This window comes from Mesocricetus auratus, unplaced genomic scaffold, assembly GCF_017639785.1.
Source record: "Mesocricetus auratus isolate SY011 unplaced genomic scaffold, BCM_Maur_2.0 Super-Scaffold_100044, whole genome shotgun sequence".
Classification (NCBI taxonomy): Eukaryota; Metazoa; Chordata; class Mammalia; order Rodentia; family Cricetidae; genus Mesocricetus; species Mesocricetus auratus.
In genome coordinates, this window is record NW_024429221.1 from 7,977,702 (window position 1) to 7,985,426 (window position 7,725).

The window sequence follows — 7,725 nt, forward strand, 5'->3', positions numbered from 1 at the left end:
GCGCTCCCCGTGTGCTTGCCGGCCCTCCCCGCAGCGTGACCGGGCGCGGTGGCCGCGGGGAGGGGGTCCGCTTTGTCGCCGATAGCGGGAGGCCTCTTCTCAGCTCAGACCGCCCCACATTCCCTGCCGGTCTTTGGCGCCGCGCTCCCTTGTTCTCGCCCTGCCCGGCTGCAAGCCTCTGCCGCAGGCGCCGACGAGCGGAGCGCTGACGCCCCTGCGCCCACCGTGGCCGCCGCTGGCCGGGGCGATGGGGCTGGGCTGAGGAGAGGCTGCGGCGGCGGCGGCGGCGGCGGTGGCGGCGAAAGCGGCCGCCCGGCCCCCTGTGGCCTTTTGGCTGCCCGGGCAGGGAAGGCCACCGCGGAGTCAGCACGGCGGCGCGGCTGGACTGACAGAAGCGTCCTAGGATCCTGGGTGTCTGGACGTAAGAGTTATCTTCACCTGTTGTGTGAAGCACAGCACCTTTCAAGCCACTGTAGAAATGGACAAAGAAGAAAGGAAGACTATCAACAAGAGTCAAGAAGATGAAATGGAAATACATGGCTATGACTTATGCCGGTGGAAGCTTGCCCTGGTTTCTGTAGGAGTGATTTGTACTGGTGGTTTTCTCCTCCTCCTCCTCTACTGGATGCCTGAGTGGCGAGTGAAAGCCGCATGTGTTAGAGCTGCAGTTAAAGACTGGGGAGTGGTGCTGCTCAGGACTACTGACGAATTTAAAATGTGGTTTTGTGCAAAAGTTCGCTTTCTTCATCTAGAAAACCAACCAAATTTGAATGTAAAATCTTCAGTTAATAAGGTTTCTAATGGCCATGCTCTTCATTTAACTGAGAATCTGAATGAAGAAGATAGATTCGAGATGAATAAATACTCACAGACTCAGTCACAACAGATGCGTTATTTCACCCACGATAGCATAAAATATTTCTGGAATGATACCATTCACAAGTTTGATTTCTTAAAGGGACTGGATGAAGGTGTTTCTTGTACATCAATTTATGAAAAGCATAGTGCAGGATTGACAAAGGGGATGCATGCCTACAGAAAGTTGCTTTATGGAGTAAATGAAATTGCTTTGAAAGTGCCTTTTTTTTAAAGCTTCCAATTAAAGAGGTTCTCATCCCATTTTACATTTTCCAGCTGTTCAGTGTTATCCTGTGGAGCATTGATGAATATTATTACTATGCTGTAGCCATTGTGATTATGTCCATAGTGTCCATTATAAGCTCACTGTATTCCATTAGGAAGCAATATATTATGTTACATGACATGGTGGCAACTCATAGTATTGGGAGAGTTTCAGTTTGTAGAGTAAATCAAGAAATAGAAGAATTCTTTTCTACAGACCTTGTGCCAGGAGATGTCATGATCATTCTATTAAATGGGACAGTCATGCCTTGTGATGCAGTACTTATTAATGGTATTTGCATTGTGAATGAAAGCATGTTAACAGGGGAAAGTGTTCCAGTGACAAAGACTAAGTTGCCAAATCCTTCAGTGAATGTAAAAGGAACTGGGGAGGAATATTACAGTCCAGAGACACACAAGCGACACACTCTGTTTTGTGGGACAACTGTTATTCAGACCCATTTCTACACTGGACAATTTGTGAAAGCCATAGTAGTTAGAACAGGATTTAGTACTTCCAAAGGACAGCTTGTTTGTTCTATACTGTATCCTAAGCCAACTGATTTTAAACTCTATAGAGATGCCTACTTGTTTCTTGTCTCACCTGCTGTGCGGCCTGCATCCGAGAATGTAGCGAGGTGGTCGGGATAGATGACACAGAGACCGGTCGGTTGCTTTAAGAAAACTTTATGCTTCCCAAGTCAGCTTAGGAGGAGACCCCAGTCCGCTTAGGAGAGCTCTCAGGAGAAGTCCCTGGAGAAGTCTCACTAAGAAAAAGGAGCTTCCCTTTTTAAGGACTTCTGCCATTCATCTACATACCATTCTTTCCTCCTGGCTGGTGGTCTAATCTCCGGCCCCAGAATCGGGGAGACACCACAGGGAAACAGGAAGGGGCATCTAGCCTTAGGGGGTGTGAAAGGCATGGTATTTCAGTGAGCAAGCCCTATCTGAGCCCTAAAGCACTGAATTGTTTCCAGTAAACATTACACAGATGCCTGCTCCCAGGCCGAAGGGGAAGTGGGTTTCTGCTCAAGGTCTGGTGTCCCCACAGTTTCTGCTGTGTCTTGTGGTGGTGGCTGGCATTGGGTTTATCTACACAATCATCAATAGCATTTTAAATAAGAAAGAAATTCAGGAAACAATTATTAAGTCTCTTGCTATCATTACGATTACTGTACCACCTGCACCTCCAGCTGCAATGACTGCTGGAATTGTATATGCTCAGAGAAGGCTGAAAAAGGTTGGGATTTTCTGTATCAGTCCCCAAAGGATCAATATCTGTGGACAGCTGAATCTTGTTTGCTTTGATAAGACTGGAACTCTTACTGAAGATGGTTTAGATCTGTGGGGAATTCAGCGAGTGGAAAATACCTGATTTCTTTTGCCAGAAGACAACGTTTGCAGTGAGATGTTGGTAAAAAACTCAATTTGTTGCTTGCATGGCTACTTGTCATTCACTTACAAAAATTGAAGGCATTCTTTCTGGTGACCCACTCGATTTGAAAATGTTTGAAGTCATTAGATGGATTTTGGAAGAAGCAACTGAAGAAGAAACAGCACTTCATAACCGGATTATGCCCACTGTGGTTCATCATTCCAAACAACTGCTTCCTGAATCTACAGCTGCAGGAAACCAAGAAATGGAGCTGTTTGAACTTCCAGCTATTTATGAAATAGGAATTGTTCGACGTTTCCCATTTTCTTCTGCTTTACAACAGATGAGTGTGGTTACAAGGGTGCTAGGCGACAAGAAAATGGATGCCTACATGAAAGGAGCTCCTGAGGTCATTGCCAGTCTTTGTAAACCGGAAACAGTTCCAGTTGATTTTGAGAAAGTTTTAGATTATACCAAACAAGGCTTCCGTGTAATTGCTCTTGCACACAGAAAATTGGAGTCAAAACTGACGTGGCATAAAGTACAGCATATTAGTAGAGATGCCATTGAAAACAACATGGATTTTATGGGATTGATTATAATGCAAAACAAATTGAAGCAGGAAACTCCTGCAGTACTTGAAGATTTACATAAAGCCAACATTTGAACTGTCATGGTCACAGGTGACAACATGTTGACGGCTGTCTCTGTAGCCAGAGACTGTGGGATGATTCTACCTCAGGATAAAGTTATTATTGCTGAGGCATTACCTCCGAAGGATGGAAAAGTAGCCAAGATCATTTGGCATTATGCAGACTCCCTGACACAGTGTAATGAATCATCAGCAATTGACTCAGAGGCTGTTCCAATTAAACTTGCCCATGATAGCTTAGAGGATTTTCAGTCTACTCGCTATCATTTTGCAATGAATGGAAAGTCATTTCCAGTGATTCTGGAACATTTTCAAGATCTTGTTCCTAAGTTGATGTTACATGGCCCTGTGTTTGCTCGAATGACACCAGGTCAGAAGACACAATTAGTAGAAGCATTGCAGAATGTAGATTACTTTGTTGGGATGTACGGTGATGGTGCAAATGATTGTGGCGCTTTGAAGAGAGTACATGGTAGTATTTCCTTGTCTGAGCTTGAAGCTTCCGTGGCATCTCCTTTTACTTCTAAAACACCTAGTATTTCCTGCGTGCCAAACCTCATCAGGGAAGGCCGTGCTGCTTTAATGACGTCTTTCTGTGTGTTTAAATTTATGGCATTATACAACATCATACAATACTTCAGTGTTTCTCTTCTGTATTCTATCTTGAGTAACCTGGGAGACTTTCAGTTTCTCTTCATTGATCTGGCAATCATTTTGGTAGTGGTATTTATAATGAGCTTAAATCCTGCCTGGAAAGAACTTGTGGCACAGAGACCACCTTCCGGCCTTATATCTGGGGCACTCCTCTTCTCCGTCTTGTCTCAGATTATCATCAGTGTTGGATTTCAGTCACTGAGTTTTTTTCTGGGTCAAGCAGTATAAAGTGTGTGATCCATATTCAGATGTTTGTAATACAACAAGAAGCTCTTGCTGGAACTCATCACATTTGTACAACGGAACTGAACTTGATACGTGTAAAATACAAAATTATGAAAATACCACAGTGTTTTTTTATCTCCAGTTTTCAGTACCTCACAGTGGCAGTTGCCTTTTCAAAAGGAAAACCATTCAGGGAGCCTTGCTACAAGAATTATTTTTGTTATATCCGTGATTATTTTGTATGTTTTCATATTATTCATCATGTTGCATCCAGTTGCCTCTGTTGACCAGGTTCTTGAGATTGTTTGTGTACCATACCAGTGGCGTATACATATGCTTATCATTGTTCTTATCAATGCCTTCGTGTCTATCATGGTCGAGAGCTTCTTTTCCTTGACATGGTCCTTTGGAAAGTTGTGTTCAATCGAGACAAACAAGGAGAGTATCGTTCCACCACAACACAGCCACCACAGGAGTCAGTGGATCTGTGGGTGTGGGGAGCCACCCCCACATTCTCCGTTACAAGATGGCGCCGACACCCATTGTCGGTTGGAGTAAACAACCTTGGTGCGCATGTGCCTGCTACTTTTCCATCCCTTACTCTCTGCCTCTCCCGTGGCTTCATATGGGCTGACGAGCAGGAGCCAGTCAGGAGATGACACGTCCGAGGCGGGGACTGCTGAGCTATATAAGGGTTGGGCTTTTCGCTCCCCGGGTCTCCGCTCTGTAAGCTTATGCTCTCCCTCTCAAGACGTATTAAAGCTGTTCTACAGAAGGATCCTAAGTGTGCCGCGTCGTTCTTGCTGGCGAGACGGTAGCACGGGACAGGTGGGGAAAATGCTGCTTGCCCTGAGCCCTAAGATGTAGAAAGAAGACACCAAAAGCTAAATACAAGTACCTGGCACAGGAGCTCAACGATGATCCTGAATGGCCACCTAAACCTCAATGACGGAAGCCAAAACTGTAGTAAAGGAGACTGGATCATGTCAGATGAGCACCATAGCGTAGCAGAGACTGCTTCTGCTGTGCTAGTGACAGTATTCAGGAGGATGTGCTCTTAGGCTTTGGACGCTGTGTGTCATAATGGCACTATTTCAGTTTATAGCCCTCTCATAGTACAGTAGTTGATTAAAAAACAAAACCAGTAAAATGGCATTTGACTCACAGTTACTAACTATCAATATGGCTAGATCTTCATGCTGTAACCTAAATGTGATATATTGGCTGTGAAGAGAAATGTGTTGGGGCTTTTAGATTTTAGCTTTTGTCACTAGTTTGCCTCTTTAAATTTAATTTTCACAATCCCTTATTAGCAAGTTCCTTTTATATATAGGCCCTAAAATTGGGATTGTTAAAATAATATGGTTGTTAATTATGATTAGCCTTTGGTGAAAACAGGTTTAAAGTCTGTTTTGATTCCAGTGCTTCTCCCAAAGAATTCTGTGTTAAACATACACCAGTTTCCTTTGACCTGGAGACAGGAGTAAGTTTGTATGTTATTGTTGATAGAGCAACTCAGGTAATTTCCATTTCTGGTTTTCTATTCTCTGTGTGGACTGCCTGGGTGTCACTTTCTACCCAGCAAGGTGCTTCACTGCTGTCTTGATGTCCTTCATAGTGTTTGCGGGTCTCATACTGTGTCTGACATCAGCAACCTGGTTTGCTTCGTTAGAAAAGTTTATTTCTAAGCCAGATCGTGGTGCCGGCTGTACTCCTTGCACAGGAGGCTGAGGCACGATGATTGTTCTTAGTCCAAGGATAACCTAGAGTAGATAGTAAAACTCTGTCTCAAAATACATATGTGCAGAAAGAGACTATTATTTTTCTTGTTGGTAGATCTTATAACTCTTCATACCTGTTTGTTTTTCTTTGTGGATTTATATAATTTTAAATGCTTTTTTTATTGTCTTTTTTTTTAACCTAAAGGAATAGGATGATACTGTTTTATTTTTGTTGGTGGTGGCTTTGTTTTTGAATTAGATATAGGTCTTTGGATAATGAGGCTTAAAGGAATAATGAATATTGAGTTTGGCTTTTACAAACAATGTGAACTTGAGTAGAGCTTGTTTTATGCCATTAGGTGGGACCTCCAATTGTCGCACCTGCTGTGCGGCCTGCATCCGAGAATGTAGCGAGGTGGTCGGGATAGATGACACAGAGACCGGTCGGTTGCTTTAAGAAAACTTTATGCTTCCCAAGTCAGCTTAGGAGGAGACCCCAGTCCGCTTAGGAGAGAGAAGTCTCTCTAAGAAAAAAGGAGCTTCCCTCTTTAAGGACTTCTGCCATTCATCTACATACCATTCTTTCCTCCTGGCTGGTGGTCTAATCTCCGGCCCCAGAATCGGGGAGACACCACAGGGGGCAGGGACAGGAAGAGGCATCTAGCCATAGGGGGTGTGACAGTCATGGTATTTCAGGGAGCAAGCCCTTATCTGAGCCCTATGAAGCTTTAAAGCACTGAATTGTTTCCAGTAAACATTACACAGAAGCCTGCTCCCAGGCCGAAGGGGAAGTGGGTTTCTGCTCAAGGTCTAGTGTCCCCACAATTAGGTAGCACCAGAGGTCAGCACATACCTGTTTTGTTACAAATGAACTTGAGAAAATATACACATTTATTGAGCCAAAAGAAATGTAGAAAGCATTTTTCACTTTTGTTTTATCTGATTAATGTTCAGTTCTCAATTAACACTTCCACAATGCCTTCCTAGATAGGACCCAGCAGTTTGGCAGTGCCCGTAGTTATGATAAACTTGGGAAGCTGGCATTGCTATAAAAATGGACCCTAAATTAGTGAAAGTGTGACATTTATTTTGTTTCCTTAAGGAACCACTCCTAGTTGTCATTACTATCCCAATACATACTTACCAGTTTACCAAATGTTACCCAGATTTGTAAAACCATTTCTTTCTTTTTATGTTGCAGAGACCTGAATAATGTTTGATAATTGTAGAAAAATGTAAATTATTCTCAGGATCACTGTTAACTGCTATTGCCACTAGTGATTCCTACAAAATATGTAATCGAATTTTTCCAACAAAATGTATGATATTGCTATATGTTAGATAAGAACAATTGTCCCATGAATGATTCTATGAAGCTATGCATCTTAGACCTCTTGTGCTGTAAATTAGCACTATTTTCTATTGTTACTTACTCTCTGTTGTTTTATACTGTGCATGTTCATTTCAAATAATGCTCATGTTATTCTTTAGTGATTTTTCTGAATTGTTAAGTCTTATTCTATGGTTTAAATGCTGAAGCATATAACTAATTGCTAACTGCAGCTTAGAAGCCCAATATCAATTGTATTTAATATCTTCAAGAGAATGATCATAACATGTTATTTTGACACATATCCCTTTTAATATTAGTGTTGGTAGGGTTTATATATCATCTGTCCATATTGTTTGCAAAGGAACAAGGTTTTATGTAGGTGAGATAAAGCATTTGCAGGAAGTTAGATTTCAACATAGACAGGGTAGGTTATTCCAGTGAGGATGTTGTTTGAGGCATGTCTCAGTCCAGACATGGGTCCTACTTAGTGCCGTAGGTAGACGGACTCTTCTGTAGGTCACCATCACATAGAAATTTGGGTTCTGAATTTTACATTAAATTGTTTGAGTATATACAGAACTAGCTTTTAAAATCTGTACATATGTTATTTTGATGTATTAAGATTGATAATATTGCTGATTTA

At 42.5% G+C, this 7,725-nt stretch overlaps 1 pseudogene; it reads left to right on the forward strand.

Annotated features, from left to right (window-relative positions):
- Positions 1–300: 300 nt before the first annotated feature.
- Positions 301–6,962, forward strand: LOC101841157 (annotated as a pseudogene).
- The last annotated feature ends 763 nt before the right edge of the window (positions 6,963–7,725 follow it).